The 20,135-nt window shown below is 44.1% G+C and overlaps 1 long non-coding RNA gene across 1 annotated transcript; it reads right to left on the bottom strand.

Moving 5' to 3' along the window:
• Nucleotides 1–7,329: 7,329 nt before the first annotated feature.
• LOC107321968 lies at nucleotides 7,330–19,277 on the bottom strand. Its single transcript, XR_001558736.2, has 2 exons — nucleotides 19,052–19,277; nucleotides 7,330–8,086 (listed from the first exon to the last, which is right to left on the bottom strand). It is a non-coding gene; the product is annotated as an uncharacterized LOC107321968 (long non-coding RNA).
• Between the last annotated feature and the right edge of the window lie 858 nt (nucleotides 19,278–20,135).

Raw genomic sequence — 20,135 nt, 5'->3', positions numbered from 1 at the left:
ACACAGATGCTCAGCTCCTAAACATCAATTCACAGCGCTCAGACACAGGAAGCGAGGCAAGTGTGCTATCTAAAGCCTCTCACATTAGCTCTCTGCTGTTCCTAGGGACTGATTCACTCCATTAGGATACAGCCAGACTCTCCCTGCAGTCTTAAATACACAGGGCTGAGAGGTAAATAACTTAGCAAGGTGTTTCCCAACTCCTCTGCCTGTGACTCCATCTGACAACACAGCACAAAGCCCCAGTGTCACAGTACAGTCACATATGGTCTGGTGGGCACGCTGCTCTCTTCTTTGGGCTGATGGTTATGGTGAGGAAGCAAATAACTTAATGATGCAATTACTCATATCAAATCAGCAGGTTTTTGTTCTTTTCTCCTGCCTTAATTATGAGGAACCAGGAAGAACATCCAATTACTTAGTAATGAAATTCTGCCTTGACTAAGATAACATCTGCTCAACCGCAAGGTACATCAGATGGTTATTTCATAGAACAGCCCCTCCCATGGGTAGGGAAGGGAACACTCCAAGCTCACATTAAAGCTGAAGGGCCCATTAACAGACAAAAAGGGGCAGAAGTCAAAGCCCATACGGTAGAAGAAAAGCTTCTTGTGGCCTGAGTGAGAGGTCATAAGAGTTTTGCATTCTGAACAGCAGCCACCTCTGAAAATAAAGCTCCTAAAAGCACTCCGCAAGCTGACCTACAGGAATATCCCCCCTAAGAATCTTTGCAATCCCTCTGCTGCTTTCAGAAATGCCAGCTTAGCACTTCTGGAACAAGCTGGAAGTCTGAAAAACAAAAACAGGTCAAAGTCAAACTTTCAAACCCCTCAAAGCTTAATCTATTTGTCACAAATGTACAACCCAGTTCTGTGGCTTTTATGGTCTGTGTTCTAGTGAAACTATAGGAATGAAGCAGGCACTAAGCTTTGTATCAGCTGTGCCCACAGGAGATCTGGATCTCACTTGTCACCGAGTGAGAACACCACTGGTTTTTGCCAAAGCATGGGCTCTGCACAAAGGCAGGGGCTCAGCCCAGTGCCTGCATTGGGTCAGGCTGAGTTATCAGCTCTGTTTGCACAAGTGCACTTCACAAAATGAGCCTATGTCCTTGGGGAGGGAGAAGAAGTGGAGTGGAGGCAGCGCTGAGCTCTGAACAGTTGGGCTGCCTGTTCCTGCTGTGCTGCAAGGAGGCACAAAGCATGGAGCCAATCTGCTGCAGGGGAGGCGGACCACACAGCACCTACTGCAACCTGTCCTCCAAGCAGCAAACAACCTGAGCATGTGCTAAGCAAACAGGCACAATCATTTTGCTGTTATCATAACTGCTTTTGCTTAGAGACACCCACAGGTATTTAGAGAGCAGTACAATCATGCTTAAAGCTGCGCTTAATTGTCTGCTTGCCATCATTTATAAATCCATCCCCAAATGCAGCCCCCAGATGATTCACAACATGTTCTTCAGCACATGAACTTACACATTTGTTTTCCATGTTTGCAAAGGTGTCCCTTCCCCTGCTCTGGGGAAGCAGATGGTCCCTGCCTGTCACTTGGAGGGAAGCACTTAACCAGAGCCATGGGGCCTGCTAGAACTGGAAAAGGGGAGAAAAGGAACTGGAAAAGAGAATCGACAAAAACAAAAAGCCCACAGAAAATGTGGATAAAGGAAAACCACAGAAGGATCAACAAGAGCCTGCCTATAATCGCTACCAAAGCAATTACAGAATTAGGGAAGATTTATAACAGACTGAAGAGCGGGATACTTGGCAAACGACATGGAAAAGCTGTAAGGAGGGAATTCTGTATGCTGGCACCGAGCTCAAGAGCTGCAAGTGATGCAGCCTCAGCAGTTCTGTCCCATACGGAGCAAGCTGAGCATTTTGGATGTCTTTCCTCGTACCTCTCAGCTTCCAACTCTAATTTGCTCCAGGCATCGATTCCAAGTTTTAAAAACCAAAACAAACAAATATTATTTATGCAGAATGTTGAAAAAATATAAAGAGTGATTAATAATAGCCACCGTTTCCTTGATGCCATAACAGGCTGCAACTCCTAGCTGGCGTTTGCGGCTCTTCTGGGAGGAAATTACTGTTATCCAACTTCACAGGTGGGAAAGCAGAGGCAGAAAAGAGCTACAGAAGGTAGTTTGCTTAGCTCAGACCTATGATTATAGTCCTGGACTACTACGTCACATATTACTCCCAATATTCCTGGAAACCAGTGCAGGATTATCTGTGATACAGTCACACAGCATTATCTATCACTTACATCTTTTCTCTTCCATGTTTGCTAAGGACTATTTCCCTGTTGCTTTCTGTCCTTACATTAACATTGCTTTCTTTCCCATTGCTCTTTATCTTCCATCTATGTCTTTCAGTTCAGTACTCCAAAGGACAACTTTGGTTTTGCAATCAGTGACTCAAATACCCACACAAGACTTCAGGCAGTGGACAGACCAACCTCTCAAAACCAGTTTGCTCATTTCCAGTCATACATGAACAAGCCTTAAGCTCATGCTCAGTCCAAGATTTCTAAACTAGTAGGGTACAACAACCCACGGAAAGCTCCAGAAGGGCCTAAGGGATTTTCCCCATTCACAGTGGCAGGAACAAATCTAACAGGCAGAGGAGCTATAAAAAGACATGTTCAGTGTCTTTAAGGGTGAAAATCAGCTTCACCCAAAGCACAGTGGTGCCTGTGCTGGAGCAGCCAGGGCTGCCTGCATGCCTGGCTCTGCGCTGATCAATCAAAGTGAATCATCACTGTGAGAGACAAGCTGAGAAGTAATTTAGCACTGCAACAAGACTGCTGCTGCTCAGCAGGTAACAGCATGACTGGGATAAAGTATCCTCCTCAATGGGACACAGAAACAGATTTGAGAAGGAGAGAGCACATGCTGGGGCTATGGGTACAGGAGGCTCATCATGCACCAGGTCCTCCAAGCCCCACAACTGGCAGTCCCAGCCCTGGTGCAGGAGATCCCCTTGGAGCCTAAGTATCTATTTTCATCTTCTACATTTTTGGAAAATATCCAATCCTTTACAAACCAGCTTTTTATTTTATTTCCATTATTGTAGCATTGAAGCTTATAATTTGCAGGTAATTCCTATCTTTCAAAGCTGTATGGAAACATTAGTGACAAAGAGAATATGCACAACATTAAAGGTAACAAAGAAAACAGAGCTGAAGTTTGCTTCCAGTTCTGTACTAACCAGTAAGAAGTGCAGGGAAACCACTACCTGTTCTCAACAGAGGGCTCTGCTCTCACTGCAGCCCTGACCCCAAATCCCGACCCTGCAGCCAGGCAGCAGCAGAGACTCCTGAACACCGCTAGCATTTCAGTGGGTTTGGGGCTTTAAAGAGTCACCTAGGGCTCCATCCAGCTACAGCATGAATGGTTTCCTAATAGAGATGATTTCAGAGTCTGGAGCAGTTTCAGGAGGAGCTCGGAGCTGGCTGCTGCCAGGAACTACGTGAATGTAGCAGCAAGGAATGCTGCTCCCTCCTCTCCTCTCCCCCTGCGCCTCCATCAGCTCTGAGCAAGGCTGTGCTGAATCGGGTTGGAAAAAGTCAGTTGTCATCCAGGAACCCCATGGGGCTCTGAGCCTCCATTTCCATCCAGGCAGCAGAAATAAATGGTCACCTGCCAGCAGGGTCGTGGCACCAGCAAACCCACATCTCACCCAGGGGCTAAGGAAAACAGCTCTGCTCCAAGGAGAAGGAAAGAGCAGGAACTATAAAAGGAATACTGTATAAGTGCTAGTGCAAAAGCCTTCCTGCTGTTGTTACATTTTAATAACTCATACTTCCGAGCGGAGCAGGCTGGAGGTTGCCTGCTGTGACTGTGAACAATGGTACCAGCCAGACCCACAGAGGGCTCTCATTCATGGTGTGCCCAGCCAGCTCAGCCTGGCTGCAGCCCCACACTGCTCCCAGCCTTGGCAGTGGGCACAGAACTCTTACTATCATTTTCCTGCCCAAAGGATTCAGTTTCACTCAGGTTTTCATTATAATCTTGCCCTCTCTAGGCAGTTCTACAGATCAGAAGGTCCCCCAGAGGGAAATGCACTAACACAGCCACTACTGGACTCTTGGGGTCTCTGTAATGAGCTAATAATGCCCTGTCCCTGGAGACACACAAGGTCAGGCTGGCCAGGGCTCTGAGCACCTGATTAAGCTGTATGTGTTCACTGCAGGGAACTGGGTCAAATGGCTTTTAAGAGTCTCTTCCAACTCAAATCATCCTGCGATTCTAACTGGGTTCAGCTCCCTGATCCTCACTTATCAAAGTCAAACTTAGATATGTTACTTTCTTGCTTTCACTTTTCTTTCTCCATTAAGATGGAGTATAGAAAGAAACAAGATAACAAGAGAGGCATTCATGTGGCAACAAACTTCAGCATCCCCCTCTCAGAACGGAGCAACTGGAGAGAAGTAGTGGGAGGAACTGAGGTGCAGCTTCAGGATTTCAGTACCTACTCACTGAGCCCCACATGGATTCAGTTCTTCCTTGCCTCCCAACCTGCAATCCACGAGTACCAAACAATTTCAGATCTGTTCGATGAATCATTCTGAAACGTTCAGCAAACTCTGGTTTTATCATCTCTTCATCCAGCTGCCACAAACCTTGCAACCTGACCTGTGGTGGCCACTAAGATCCTTCCCAAAGCACCAGACCTGAGACTGTTCACTCTGATCTACGACACAGGCTTCAGTGCAAAGCTTTTAGGGATCGCCAGATGGAGCTATTGCTGTTATTACACCCGTTTCTAAAGGTGCTTCCATGGTGAAAAAGGCAGCCAGCAGCGTGGTGCCTGCCCTCACAGGGGCTGAGCATAAATCAGCCCAATCACTGCCTACTAATCTGAATTCATTGCACCCGGAGCTGAGCAAGCTATGCACAAGCAGAAAATATATATAAAATATAACAACCCAACCATAAAATGAAAATACTTCTATTAATGCCAAAACTTTTTTTATGATTAATAATGTATGACCAGAGCCTCACCATGCTGATTTAGGGGTTACTAATACCTGTGGCCTTTCAGCAGCATGATAGCAATCCATTCCTTTAGGTTTTCAAGCAACAAATTCGTCTTGCTGCTGAACCATGCCCATTTCGTTGACACTTCTACTTATCTAACCACAAAAGCAGCTTGCCCTGTGACAAATTACACCACACATACACTCAGCTTTTCTGGAAGGGTATTCCTACTCCAAGAAGCCACGAGCACTTGCAAACCTGTCTTATTAAATAGAGGAAGAAAGCACTATGTGCAGCTGCCAGTTATAATTGAAATCATTTTAATAATTCATACTTTATTACCTTGCCACATGGCAGCTCAAAGACCATCTCCTATTGCTTTAACCCTTTTCTCCTGCATTCTTTGGTTTGATTTTGGAGTTCAATCAGCGAAGAAACAAAACAGAGAACACTCATCACCACTTGCCCTCAGGAACAAAACCTAGGGGGACACGGTCTGGGATCTCAATGTACTTACTCCTATCTCTATATTTCCTGATTTGATCCATCACTACCAGATGAATCAAAACGTTAGTAAGCTGTTTTAGACTCCAAACTACTGGCTGAAGCTGGAACTGCATTAAGGTACATCTAAGTTAATACACCACAAAGAGCAAGGAGATTCTTGTTGTTTAGCATTTTTTGCTCTGTTCTTATAAGACATTATGGTAGATTGTTTGTTTTTTAAGATTTTGAAAATTTCCTGATGCTCCCTTAGCCATCTGGGGAGATGCTGTATGATACCAGCTTACTATTTCTATCCTACACAGTGAAACTGCAAATAAAGTAAGGTCTAAAATTATTTATGGCTGCAAGCATGGTCCTGTTCGCTTATGAAAGGGAAATAAACCTGTAAAAACACCATTCATTTGAAACAGTGTGTATTTACACAGGAGGTGTCCCTCCCTCAGAAGTTAAACATGTATATGAGGAAGACCAAACCACGTACGTGAACATGCATCAACATGAACAAAATAGCACTAGCATAAGATTTCAACACGAGAAATGCCAACATCAGCAAAGCCTATCATTTATAACTAGTTGCTCAATACGTCCCAGCAGGCAGATAAATTCAGCTACAGATAAATTGGCTGATAGCCTAATGAAAGCTGTAACATAAGGAGCATTGCAATCTCTGCTGTTACCACCACCCACAGCACACTTGACCCAACCTACTGCAGGCTGCCAGCACACTGAGCCACGTGCCTGCAATACAGCACAAATCCACCCCTCGGATCAGCACACAGCATCCTCTGTGCCCCAGGGCTGCATCTCTGCAAGGGCATGAGGAGGAGCTGGTAGTACAGATGTGACAGCGCCCTCAGAACCCAGCATACACATGCATAGATTGAGACAGCACAGTCTCCTGCAACACATGTCTCAGTCAGCTGGCAGTAGAGCCAGAGCAGGGTTACCTTGGGGAACTTTGCAGGTGGACACAGAACTCAAGGCTCAGGTGATGAAGCCTGAACAGCTCTAGTGACACAGCAAGATTTATACTATCTGACCCAATGTATTTTAAGACTATCCCCATGGTTTGTCTGTTGAGCACATACAGCTACTTCCATGTTCTCACTGCTCACAGCAAAGCATGATTTACTACCTACTGTCTATAGAGGGTTTAAGAGCAGAGATGCGACACCTATGGACAGTATGGCTTTGAGTGGGTGGGAGTGATTCTCTCTGCCTTCTTTCCAGGACACCCAGCAAGTACAGACAAAAAGTGCATCTCAGAGTTGAGCAAAGATATCTTCTTTACATGGAACATAGTATGTAGCCTGAGCAGCGCTCTAGAAGCTGCACATTACCTCTGAATAAAGTCTGTTGACATATCCTCTCCACCTACAGGGTGAGGACAAACATGATCAGACTTCTTTCTTTAATGAATGAGCTCTGAGCCAAAGCATTCTCTCTTCATTTAAAAGAATAAAGACAGCACAATCCATCAAAGAAATGCTTTTCAGGTTGAACACTGGGAGAAATTTCTTCTCTGACACAGTGCTGAGGCATTGGCACAGGCTGCCCAGGGAGGTGATGGAGAAATACGGAGATGTGTCTCCTCTCCTCTCCTCTCCTCTCCTCTCCTATTTTATTTAGTCCATTTTAGTGGGCATGGTGGGGTTGGACTTGGTAATCTATAGAAGTCTCTCCCAACTGTAATGATTCTGATTCTAACACGCTGTGCGTGGGCAGGATGCTCAGCTGAAAAAGCCACTTCAACCTTGAGAACCAACATGGCAAGCACATATACAACACTGCAGAACCAAAACAATCAGATGGGCATTTGTTTCCAAAATACTAACAAGAATTCTTAACTTTTTAATCATGACTCACTACGAACAGAACTGCCTACAGACAAAAATCCACGATTCTCCAGTGAATTTGGGTTAGATTTTCCAGTTTGTGGAAGAGTAAAAGAAAACTTCAATCAATTACAGCCATCTCCTTATTCAAAGCAGAACATTTTAGAGAATAGTTTGGCCCCACTTCCAGTCTGCATTCAGTATTGAAGAGCCTGGGGCTCTTCTGCTCTGGGCAAATGGCCAGAAAGTGATTCTGAACAGAAAAAGCAAGCAAAGTCAATTCTAATTTCTGAGCAAGCCAGGTGAAACACAAAAGTCAGTCAATTCAAATACAAAGGTCCAACTCAGTTTTAAAGTATTCTTTCCACTGTAACAACATTAGCAATTAGTTACAGTAAAAAAAGGCAAGGCAACTGATCTTTATTTTGGTTGTGTTCTTTTAAGGACACGAACTGCTGCCAACACACAGCGTAACTCATACAAAGGATCACAAGTGAACTGTGATCGTGGAATGGGTCATAGCAGAAGTCCGTCTCCCCCAATTCATCAGGAGGTGCCAAATCCCTGTTCTGAGTTGCTATGAAAGAATCTGCTCTCAAATTCATCTTCTCTGATCAAAGCTGGCTGCTGATCCTGTCTCACAATTCCCAGGCACGTTGCACCCTTCAGCCTCCATCCAGCTTTTTATGGCTGAATCTCCTCCAGCTCTTCCTTTCCAAAACCATGTTAAAGTCTTTTAAAGGACTCCGAGCATCATCCACTGCAACAGAAAGAGAAAGCTGACCATTTCCCTCCTCCTCCCCTGGCTACCCCAGGCAGCTACGCTGCCAACTTTCAACACATCCTGAACATATATTTAGTCTGCAGTAATTTGCTTTGCACAGGCTCACATGGGTTCCAAGTGCAGGGATTACATATCCAGAGAGGCATCCAGCAGTTTGTAGCTTCAGAGATTCAGCTCATCACAATGCTGTTGTCAGAGGAGGCACCGCTGGTCCCAGACACCACTGCGGGATGGAGGAGGCAAAGAGCAACCAGGAGACAATCCTAAATCTATATCTGCCTGTGCTGTTGTAGCTGGGTGAGAGTTAACATTAGCCTTGTTCATACAGGGATGCAGTGGTGACTCCTGGCAGTCCTTCTCTATACCCCTCAACAGGGCACAACCAGAGGAATCCCATCTCTTCCATCTGTTCATATACATAGGGACCAGAACCCAGCTGTAACTGAACATATCACAGTTACTCCCAGAGTTCCTTTTATGTTTTTTGCTCCTAGGTCAAGCAGCCTCTCCAATAGAAGCACAGAGGTAGACCTGCTGGACTGAAGCAAAACAGTCTCGAGGGATCACCTGCAGTGACACACAGCACAGAGATGTGTTTCAAGCCTTGAGATCAGGTCAGCAAGAGTGGGGTGGGTGGCAGCAGTGTTTGTCATTTGCTTCCTACATGCTTCATGGCAGCAGATGGGATTTAGGTTCAGCTTTGGAAGCATGTAAGTTAGGATTACAAGCGGGTTGGAGTTGAGCAGCAGAGCCATCACTACCCCCAGCCCCAGACTCACATCCCTAAACCAGCAGGCTGCAAGTGAGACTGGATGTGCACGAACAGGATGCTCTCATCCTACAGACAACTTTTCTCTCAACACTGCTCCACTTGCAATCAGAAACCATAATTCCTGCCTGAGGCAGAAACAGTTTATTTCGCACTGTGCTGCCTCAAAATGCAAGAAGCAGTCAGCTGTGAGCACCCAGTCTTGCATGTATCTCATTTGCAATGGACAAGGTGAGAATGGCTACAATCCACAGACATATATCACTACAGCCCACACCTCTGAAAATACTCAAAGGAAGGAGTCCTCAGTAGGGACTCTCAGTAAGGTCATGAGGAATATCCTGGAAAGAGCTGCAATCAAATTCAATGTTTTTTGCAGCATTATAAGCACATTCACTCAGCCAGCAAGTTCTAGTGCCCACCCAGTTCTGGAGCACCCCCCAGTGCTGCAGCACAGCTCTGCTACAGATCACAAATGTCAAACAAGTGCAAGGCTAGCCACCACTTGCAAATACAAATGAATTAGGCTGCTTTCTCTCTCAAATGCATTCACCAAGAACAGTGTGCACCTTACAGCAAACAAATTCTTAAAGGAATATCACCCTCTTGTGTCCAAGCTGAAATTAGCAAGGAATGCTTCACAAAGTGGGAAATCAAGCAAGCAGCCTATGTTGTAAAATTGCACAGCAGCCATTTGGCTTGCTGCTCTTGTAATTTGGAAAAGTGGCTTTCAGGATATGGATGAGAAGCTTAGAGAGCAGATGCAGAGGACCTGCCCTGCAGTGAGTTGTAAAAACTGAGCAGCACTGATTCCACAAACACATCTGATAGCACAGAAATTAACCTTGCATATCGGCCGTGCACTGAGAGACCTTTAGCCTTGGCTCCTGCTTTCTTCCATCATGTATTTCTGACATTTATCAGGGCATAGAAGTGAAATACTGATACACGTTGTTCCCAATGCTCAGCTATACACAACTAAACTCTTACAGAAACCTATTAGCTCAGTGTATTTCCTGCTTGTGCCACCTCTACACTTCTCTTCCAGCACTGCCTGTGACACTGTGCAAGCTGCATGAGCTGCAAAAGCATATTTATCAAGGTGCAGCCTTGGGTGTGTTTTTTGCTTTAAGTTTTGCTTTCACTTTAAACTGGAATATTAGTCTGGCATACTTCTCACTTCAGAAATGAGCTGTCATCACTACCCACAATTTCATGTTCTCATTCTGATGCCATGCTTATTTAACCCTGTCTACTGGAATGCCTTGAGTAAGGGAAATCTTACTCAGATAGAGGCCCCCCAAGTGTACACAGGGTTGAATGAGTGAGCTATCTGGTTTACCCCCTGCCTATCTCCTACAACTACTTACAAAGCAACAAACACAAGCAGTTCAGCTTGGGTAGATAAAAAAGAAGTATTTATAAACAGCAATAAAACAGTCTACCAGAAGTGAGATCGCCAATGTGTATGTCATTTAGATTGAATGCTAATAAGCATTAAATGCTATTCTAGCATTTCAGATGTGTTTAATGCAAGGGGATTTGCATATCTACCACTGCGTTTTTAATCCTTGATAAATGTGTAGAATAATCAATTACTCAAAGAACATACAAGAGTTGGCTGATTAAATCTCAATTATAAAGGCAAGTCTTACCCACTCTATTTATTATCCCAGCATTGCCTAATTAAGCCATAGTTGATTATGGGGTGAAAAACATTTATTGCAGATACTGTGGCTCTGTAACTGATGCATATCTGCAGCCTGCCTGTTAAGCCTTAATAAATACATTTTAAGCAGCTAATTGTTTAATTAACAACAGTCTCATCCAATCTCAGCAGAAAGCATGAAGTCCTTTCACGAACAAGCTAATAGGAATAAAGCCATTGGAAGCTGCTGTATTGTTTTCACTTCCTTCCACACATGCCAGTGTTACTGGGGAGCTTCCAGCTCATCCAACAATGCTTTGGAAACGGTCTGCTGCCCAGGCAGGGGGTGCTGTGCTGTTCCATGAGCAAAATCCAGCTCCTAGGGATGGGGAGCATGCACCCTGCTACTTCTGAAGACTCCCAGAGCAGCCTGGCTGAAAGAACGAGGACAAAACCTCACTGCATACATGCAGGTATTCATGACACCATCTTCCAAATACACAGGTAGAATAGGAACATTGTGACGGGAGATTTAACGGCAGCCACTCAGGCTCTGGCATCCGGCTCTTGTCTGCAAGTTGTGTAGTTCAGCCTACAAAGCAACTATCTTTTGCCTGTGGTTTGAAAATAAACATTGCTCTAATAGTCTTCTGCTTTCTTCACATAAAAAAACTCAACCCACATTATCTACCGAGTGTTAAGAGCACTCAAGTAGCTCATGTTTATGTTTTTTTCTAACACTTTTGATAAATGAGAATAACGCAAAACCAGGAGGACACAGACACAGCTGAATCCAACAGAAGCAGACAGAGCAAGAACAGTTTTGCTAAGCGCTAACAGAATAACCTGAGAGCTCCTCAGAGCAGTCTGCAAAGTGAGCCTGCCTGCATTTCCCAGGGCAATCCTCAAAGCAAGAGACCTTTGAAAACACAGTAACTTCATTACCCATCTGTTCCCTATCAGAGAATGATGTGCTACAGATTTCTCCCCCTAGAAGGCTGTAGATGTTCATTGCAGTTCATTGCAGGAGTTGGACTTGATCACCTTTAAAGATCCCTTCCTACTTACTCAAGCAGTTCTATTCTAAGAGTAGAAGTATCATCACGTTGCTCAGAAAATTTGAGGCCATCTGTTTTCTCACCCAAATCAGAGTTCAAGTTCTATGGCAGCTAGGAGCACACACAACTGCCTTTCAGAGGAAGGCAAGCATCCTTGGGCTCTAAGCAAGAGCTCAGGTGCTTTGCAGCCTCTGAAAAATAATTATCAGACACTATAGTATCTCAAAGTTATGCATGTAGAAACAAGTGCTGAGCACTAGCAGCTTAAAACTGGCTCAAGATCCTGTTTGTTACTCAAAGGAGAGCACTCATATTCTGATCCTGGGGGAGCACGCAGAAGCAGCATGCTTCCGTTGCACAGTGAAGTTAAAATGCAGTCCCCACAGGATAAGGCAAATGTTGGAAAGAAATACAGCTACCTGCGTTATGTACCCATGAGGGTACATTCACCTGGGGATAGAATTGCAGAGATCTCTCTGGAGTGGGTTCATTTGTTTCCTGCTGTGGGAATTATTTTCTTTGAAGGAAGACTCCATGTTAAAGATCCATCATGAAGACGAATCTTCTGAAGAATTTTAATGAAGCTGAAATCCTAAGTGTAGAAAATTAAATGAACTTTTGTTTTATCCCTGGTATCTAAATCCTGTAGGCATCAGGAAAGCCACTGAAATAGATCTGAGCCTGAATGATGTAAAACACGCAGATGAAAATCTTCCACTGATGATAGGAAGGGGTGCAGGATGGAAGGGGAAGAGCTTCATGTCCACATGCGTCTGTATGTACATCAGGAAAGCTCCAAAGATTTAAACACTGTTTGTCACTGTCCACATATAGGAGCACATCTCTCACACTGTAACATCCCCTATAGCTGAATGGGTCTGTCCCCAGCCCTGTTTGCTTATCAAGCTCCCCTACAATGCACTTATCCACACTCGATACTGTATTATTTCAGGAATTACATTGTCTTGTTAAATGAAAGCTCCATATCTCTAAAATCCTACATTCCTACCAATTCCTCACAAGTTATGTTGCAAGTTTGTCTCTTCTCAGGCAGCAGCACCTGCAGGGTGCCCTGTTCTGCCAAACCACCAAACCCTACCACAGATACTTCAGAATAGCTGCACCGCCTGTCACAACCAACCACATCATATTTTCAGCACAGAGTCAGGTCAGACAAATAACAGGTAAATTCAACTCGAGAACAGACTGTATGGATTATGCCAGCAGCTGGAGTTGGAAGGAACAGGTTAGACAAACACTAGATTTAGGTACCTTCAATTATTTTCCATAGCAGACACATTAATCCAATCACTTCTGATTCCTTTCTAGCCCTACATTTTAAAATCCACTTTACAATCTTCCTTGCTGGCCCTAGCCCATTGCTACTGCTTTAGCATCCTTGAAAAATGCCTTTGGTGATGTTCCAATGTCTTTATCCATTTTCTTAACATATCAGAAGGTTCCTTCCCTCATTAATTAAGAAGCTAAGGAGCAGCAAACGGTGTTTCAAGGCAAACACGGGAACTGATACAATAAAAACATGTATAATCTTACACAATCAAACACCAATAAGTGAACAAGGCTTTTCCTGTTAAATAGCAATGCCAGCTACTATAGCATTCCTCATTTAAAATCTTTTAAACTGCCTTGCTTTTTTCCTATCTGTGAAAGCAGTTAAACCATTTGAGACCACAGAATATTAAGTACAGATTTCCTTCTAATAGCCTCTGGTATTTCCTTTTCCTCCAGCTGTAAGGGATCTCACAATAACAACCCTCCTTCCCTTTCTCTCCGGCTGGCCGGGCTTTTGGTATCACACAAGGCAGTTCTGGCTTCATTTCCAAGTAGCAAATCTAAGCACCATTGTTGTGGTTCTTGATGTCACCTCTTCTGTCACAACGGAAATGGGTAACAGAAAAGTGAGCAGAGAAAAACTAAGAAGGATACAACTTTTGACTCTTACAAATATCAACTTGCTGCTAAGATACCCTTCACAGAACACTTTATAATGCGCTGCATCTACCTGCCTTTTTGATCCCAGGCTCTGCAGAATAAAAGAAAAGGATGAAATGACCTCAGGAGCTAATTCAGATACTGGTACAGTAAATGAAATAAAGAGTGTTACATCAGGAAGGGGAAGACAACTGTCATAAAAGACAAGCGGTGCCAGGCTTTATCTAGAACATAACAGGGCTACACAAGATGATAATGTCACCCTCTTCTCTTGCTGGTTTAGTTTGAGACCACTTCCAGGTTACACATGATGTAAGCTCAGAGCAGAGCTGGCTGCTGAATTTGCTGTAGACAAATAAGTGCAGCACCATTTACCACTCATCACAGCTATGAAAAAACATTCCTCGGAGCATGGCAGCACTTTCACTTACTGCTTCATCCAAACATCTCAAGGTTACTAAAATCCCCTCCTTTTCCAGAGCCTCTTTGCATTGACAATGCATCACAATTCATTCAGCTCCAAAAAGCTCTGTATAGATGCTTGCACAAACTCATGTTCTGGATATCACTCAATGTGGCAGGTTAGTATTCAGAGATTAATTGCTTTCTTGAGACCAAGCCACTGCTGGGATACGGCAGCAGAGCTTTATGGATATTTCTGATCAAGTTCTGCCACAAGGAGACAGTAAAGCAGCTATTTTTACCACTTCTAGCATGTGATTGCTAGAAAGGCTCCCAAAAGCTAAGAAAAAAATTATAGATAAATGCCCTCTGGTTTTGTTCTATTATTTACATTATACAGTTTTAAAACCACCAAGAAAAATGCAGTACTTATCTAAAGGCGTATAGCTGAGCATGCTTAAAATTTAACTTGAAAAATGACTTCAGCCAATAGTGGATTTTTCAGAGCCGGCAATACCTTGCTCAAGCAGATACAAGTAATCTGTACATTAGCCTACATATGATTCAGGTTGAAGAACTTCTTTCATATGGTTTCAATGCATAATAGCATGATCCTTGAGACGCTCAGGCAGCTGGGCCACCTTGCAGCAGCAGAGCATGACCATCACATCACAGCTCAGAGAACCTGGTGCGCTCTCAGATAAGGAGAAGCCCAGGACCAGCAGGCAGAATGCACAGCAGAACCATGTATGAGAGTGCTTCTGAAAAGTAATTGCACAGCTTTGAAATAAACTGAGCATTTGAAAACCTTTTTCATTTCAGACTGAGTCACAGGCTCATACCTGAAGCACACAGTACTGCAAAGTATCCTTCCTTTCCCCATATGAACAATGTATTGCAAATACAACTATTGAACCTCCTTGAACTCAGCAGGCAGGCAGATATGATTTTTCCCCACCCAGCTATCACTTTGCAATTACTAAAATAGCTCTGCTTAAAATGAACAGGCAACAGTAATTTCATGTTCACCTTCTGTCCCTAAAGCAGCTTCATTTTCAGTACTCCAGGCTGTGGTGTTTCCCTCTCTGTACTTTTTCCACTGTCAAACTGGGAGCTCAGAACTTTCTAGTCATGCAGATGAATCTACTTTGCTGTTAGCATACCTGGTTTTAAGCAACCTCAGGCAGTGATAACAGTGTAACAGGGATGTGCTGGTGCTCAGTGCACGGCAGATGCCTGTGGATTTGCTCAGTATCTGTGCAGATGCATAGATGCTTTGTGAAAGGTCACTATGTTGCAACAGTTTTTGAGCAATGCTCATTCAAGCACTTCTATGAACTCCGTGCTGAGATACCTTTCAATACCTTGCCCACAATACACAAGCCAGACCTAAGCGTAATGACAGCTAAGCAGCGGTCTAACTGCGGTCAGCGTGCACAAGCTCAGGAAGCAGTTAAAGCTGCCACAACCATCCAGCAACATGCAGAGGAAAAAACACACAAACATAGTGTAGAAATGCCCACGTAAAGTGCTGCAGCCTGTGCACTGAAAGGCTCTGCCTCTAAAGAGAGAGGTAATAAGTGATAAACAACATATGCAAAATCCCTGCTCTAATATCAAAGGCTCTAATTGTGATACAGAAATCACAGCAGAAGAGAAAACCTCAGATCGTATCCTTCATGATCAACCAAAAAAGGTTGCCTTGTGTTAATGCCTTGGTTACAGAAATTTTCCTGTCACTATCCACAGGGAGCAGAGCTCAGTCACTCACAACATGCCAGTGACACGTGTCAGAATCTCCACTGCACAGGCAAGTAGGAATGGTGTAAGTTCAGGAGGTTCTCTCTCTTAAGTCACGTTGTAGGAGGTAGACAAACAACCCAGAAATCCAGACTTTTTCATGTAAAGGACTTAAAGTGACGGCAACTTCAGCTGAAACATTTGATTGCCACATCACACTGGCCATGTTTAATATCATTATTGATAACCTGGACAGGGGTTACCCTTGAGTGTACCCTCAGTAAGTTCGCAGATGACGCCAAGCTGGGAGGAAGTATCAATCTGTGTGAGGGTGGGAAGGTCCTACAGTGGGATCTGGACAGGCTGATTGCTGAGCTGAGGCCAATAGGACAAAGATTCACAGGACCAAGTGCTGGACCCTGCATTTAGATCACAACAACCCCATGGGTCACTGCAGGCTTGAAGTAGAGAGCATTGATGGTCTGCAACACCTTGGTCCCCCAAGGGGCTGTTTCCACCAACAAGCCTAACAGCCACAGTTACTGTAACGCAGAGCAGAATGTAGACAGCAGCAGCCCTGATGTAATCCCAGTTCAAAGAAGGTAAGGACAACAGTTTTTCAGAGAAGTGAGACAGTTTTTCCACTCTGCAGCAGCAGTATGGGAGACCTTTCTAATACACAGGAACCACAATGTCCTATTAGAACATTATCATCAGTCTGTCTGGATGGTTACAAGCCAGACTGCTGACAGCCCACCCAGTAGCAGTGATAAGCAACAGATATAACACCTAAAGCATCTCTGCAGCACACAGACTTCTGTATTTTTACCACAAAGACCACAACTTTTATCTTGAGGCACTACAGTTGTTTAAGAGAATCTAGCGGAATACAACAAGTTAGTATTGAATATAATTAATTACAACCAGTTGTGCCTCTCTTTTTGTTCCAAAGTTGTGCCCTCAGGTCTAAGTGTCAGAGCTTGGCACTGAATAACAGTGCTGGGAGATCCACCCATCTCTGCCTCCAGCCACACAAACAAAGACAACTTGTTAACTTGCCACGATCATAACGGAAAGATTCACCAACAAACAAGAGCCAGGACAACAGAGACAATGATTTAAAATACATATATAATAAAAAAAATGATGCTTTCAAGCGTGGATCCCACCAGGCTTGCCTAATTCTGAAGAAGTCTAAGCTGCAAAGCCTATCTATTTCTGCATGCAACACTTTAATTTACAATACCACTCATGCAAGGAAAAAACATACAGCTTGCCCTCCAAAGAAGGCCTCTGGTTTTCATTTTAGCCTTGGAAATACTAGGAGCTATAGTCCAAAGGCTGTTAAAAGTTTGTTCACTAACTGCTTCCACTTCCAGGAGGCTTTCTACAAGAGCTTGCACTACGAGCATACTATTGTACATGAATTAGAGTAGCAGAGATATCAATAGAGGTGTTACTAATATATTTATTTCACAGACATTTGGACACCATGAGATCTCACCATCTAGCCTTAAAAAAGAAAAAAAAAAACACAAAAACATTAAAAAAAAAAACATAAGAAAATGACTGTACACTTTAAGGGTTATTTACCAACAAACTTGCTGTCAATCATATCTCTGATCATATATAACATAATGCAGACACAAATCATGACAATCAAACTGATCTCCGTGGCATCTCACAAGGCTTGTCTGAGAGTTGTATTATACTACGTGTAGTGAAACAGTATGTCTGAAAAGTTACCCTGCTTCTTTCCTAACAGAAAGTAGTAATAAAGCACAGTGCTGGCCTTTAATTTTCCTTGTGGTTGCCTGGAAGTTGCAGGTGCTCCCTCAGCTCCCAGCAGGGAACAGGATTCTATGACACAGACATTCAGCTCTTTTCCCCATCACAGATCACTCATTCTGCTTAACAGCCTCCTTGTGCTCTTTCTTGGTATCTGATTTCAAGCATGTATGTGTCAGAGAAGCTTTAGTGAAAAGGTTAAAATGGTTTCCTTGGTTAAATCTTACTTATGAACTCCAGAAGTGGTAATACATGCATGCTGGCTGCTCTCTCCAGTGTTGTGAATAACCAGAGGTTATTTTTGTTGGGCCCCCTACTTCCTGAGGGCTCAAACCAGGCAACTCCATACTGATGTAGTTCCCTGAACCACTTCTAAAATAGCCCATACCTCACCTGCCATTTTTGCCTGACCTTGCTCAGCTGTCTCTGCTTTCTCCATTCCTGTTTGGTAAACACTGAAGCTAGACCTGCAGCTCTCTGCTCTGTCCCTTGGAACTGGTTTGCTTCCAGTTGCATTTTCTGTCCTTCAGCCCTAGAAATGTGGCAGAGGAACACACTAATAATCTGATACAGTTCTCAACCTTGCAGCTACTGGAAGGTCTCAGTGCTCTACAACACACTTGCTGCCTCTTCTTGATAAATACATACCTTTCCAGTGTAGAGGCAGAACACTGAACAACAGTAAGGAAAACAGGATAACCACAGAATATTGTTTTCTACCTTGAATATGAAAAATTAACATTTTTGCCTTCCAGGGAAGCTCTGAGTCAATGCTGCATCTCCCCAGCACCCTCTCCAACAGCCAAACACTCAACCTCATCCTCTTCTACTGAGCTTATTTCCCCAGCAGGTCTTTTTGAGTAGTTCATTCACTACTGCTTGGGTTAATTTTGAGTGCTTTGTTTTTCTACATCTTCATATAGGTACAACTAAAGAAATGTCATGCTATGTGTCACACTCATTTCCGTCAGCTCTGCTTAGTTGTATGTACACAAAACCGAAGAAACCACCTCCAATGTTTCCTTTCACAGCTTTTTCCCCCCTCCCCACAACTGCGGTCACGTTTGCACTGCAGCATTGCTACTGAAAGCTAGTGTTAAATATCACTTTGCTTATCTTGAAACTCCACACAGCACCTTTCTGTAAATGTTGCTCTTTTCTTCTAAACCCCTACATTCCCCCCCCCCCCCACTGAAGTCTGAAGACTTTTATTCACACAAGGCAAAGAAGGGTTCAAAAGCCCAACAGACTAAGGTGCTGTTATCCTTCCCAGGGAGGCACGCTCTAGAGGAAAACCTCTGCTATAACCTTAACAATGGCTCCAGCAAAGCCCTGTTAGATCCTATTTCAAATACATGACATTGGCAGCCTCACCGACTAGACCCTTTGAATATTTTTAGGCATTTCACTGGTGTGACTCTCAGCTGGAGGAAGCAACTCAAATCAGCTAGCAGATCTTACAACAACACATGACAGACCATAGGGCACTTTAGTTCCTAGATTAGTACCTGTAGAAAATGCCCTAAATTATCCAAAAAAGGATGACAATCACAATCTAGATAAAGAAAGAAAAACCTACTTACCCATCCCAGGGGTCAGGACTCAACAAGCACTCCAGAAGAAGGAACCTCCAGGTAGAAACCCTTCCCTCGTGGCAACCAGCTCTTAAATGATGTTAGGGAGGACTGGAACCTGATTCCACTCCTTCCAGTCCTGCAGACGAATTGCTTTCACCTGTGCTCCCAGGGCTGGCTGTGCCCCTTTACCAGGTGCTCAATCATTAGTTCAGGCCTTGACTTAGCAATCTGAATAAAGTACCTAATTTGTAGAACATCTACTCTCATGTGTGAGCTGAGCTTGTCAGAAACAGAGGCAAAAGTAGAGGAGCCCATTCCTTTCTGACTGACAGCTATGGCAGTTCTCTTCATGCAGCTCTGGGGTGTGCAGAGGAGGATGCCAAGGTGCTCTTCTTGTTCCTGAAGAAGTGGCTGCAAGGCCACCCTCGTTCTTTAGAGTTTACTTTGCTCCAGCCCTGAGTCCAGGCCTTCCATCCTGGCTCCAGTAGTCCCTGGCATGAGGCCCTGTGCAGCTCTGCACTGGGATGCCTGTTGCCTGGGACCTGGGCACTGGGGTGAAGGGCACCAGAACTTATAAGAAGTCATGGGACCCCATAAGGGCTGTGCTGGTCTTGCCACAGGACCCCACAGCTGTGTCCACCTTGAGATTGTGCTGGCAGCCACTGTGCAACCCCCATCTACAGCCATCATTGGCTCAGGAAATGGACCACAAAATGGCCCCCCGTCTCAGCTGCTTACTGTGGGAACAGGAATAGCAGATTTATTCCCAAACTTTGCCTGTTTTTCTCTGAAATCTCCTTTAATGCTCCTGCAATAAGGTAGGAAAAGATACAAGACAAGCATGAAATAGAGCCCACAGTGGCAGGGTGCCATCTCCTGCTCTAAGATCTAGCAAGTCCCATGGCCACCATGACAAGGGGCTGCCCAAGGGTTGTGCCAATTCCTCCCCAACACTATTTGGCACTTCTGGCCTTTTGGGAACCTTGTCTTATCTGTCACAAAAGGACTGCGTGAGTACACAACTTTCAAAGTGTTCTTCTGTGTTTAGTTCAGTGATGAGCAGCGTAGTAGAAAAAACAAACAAACAAAC

The sequence above is a fragment of the Coturnix japonica genome, chromosome 18, assembly GCF_001577835.2.
Source record: "Coturnix japonica isolate 7356 chromosome 18, Coturnix japonica 2.1, whole genome shotgun sequence".
In the NCBI taxonomy this organism is placed as follows: domain Eukaryota; kingdom Metazoa; phylum Chordata; class Aves; order Galliformes; family Phasianidae; genus Coturnix; species Coturnix japonica.
This window is presented reverse-complemented; position numbering and strand designations above follow the sequence as displayed.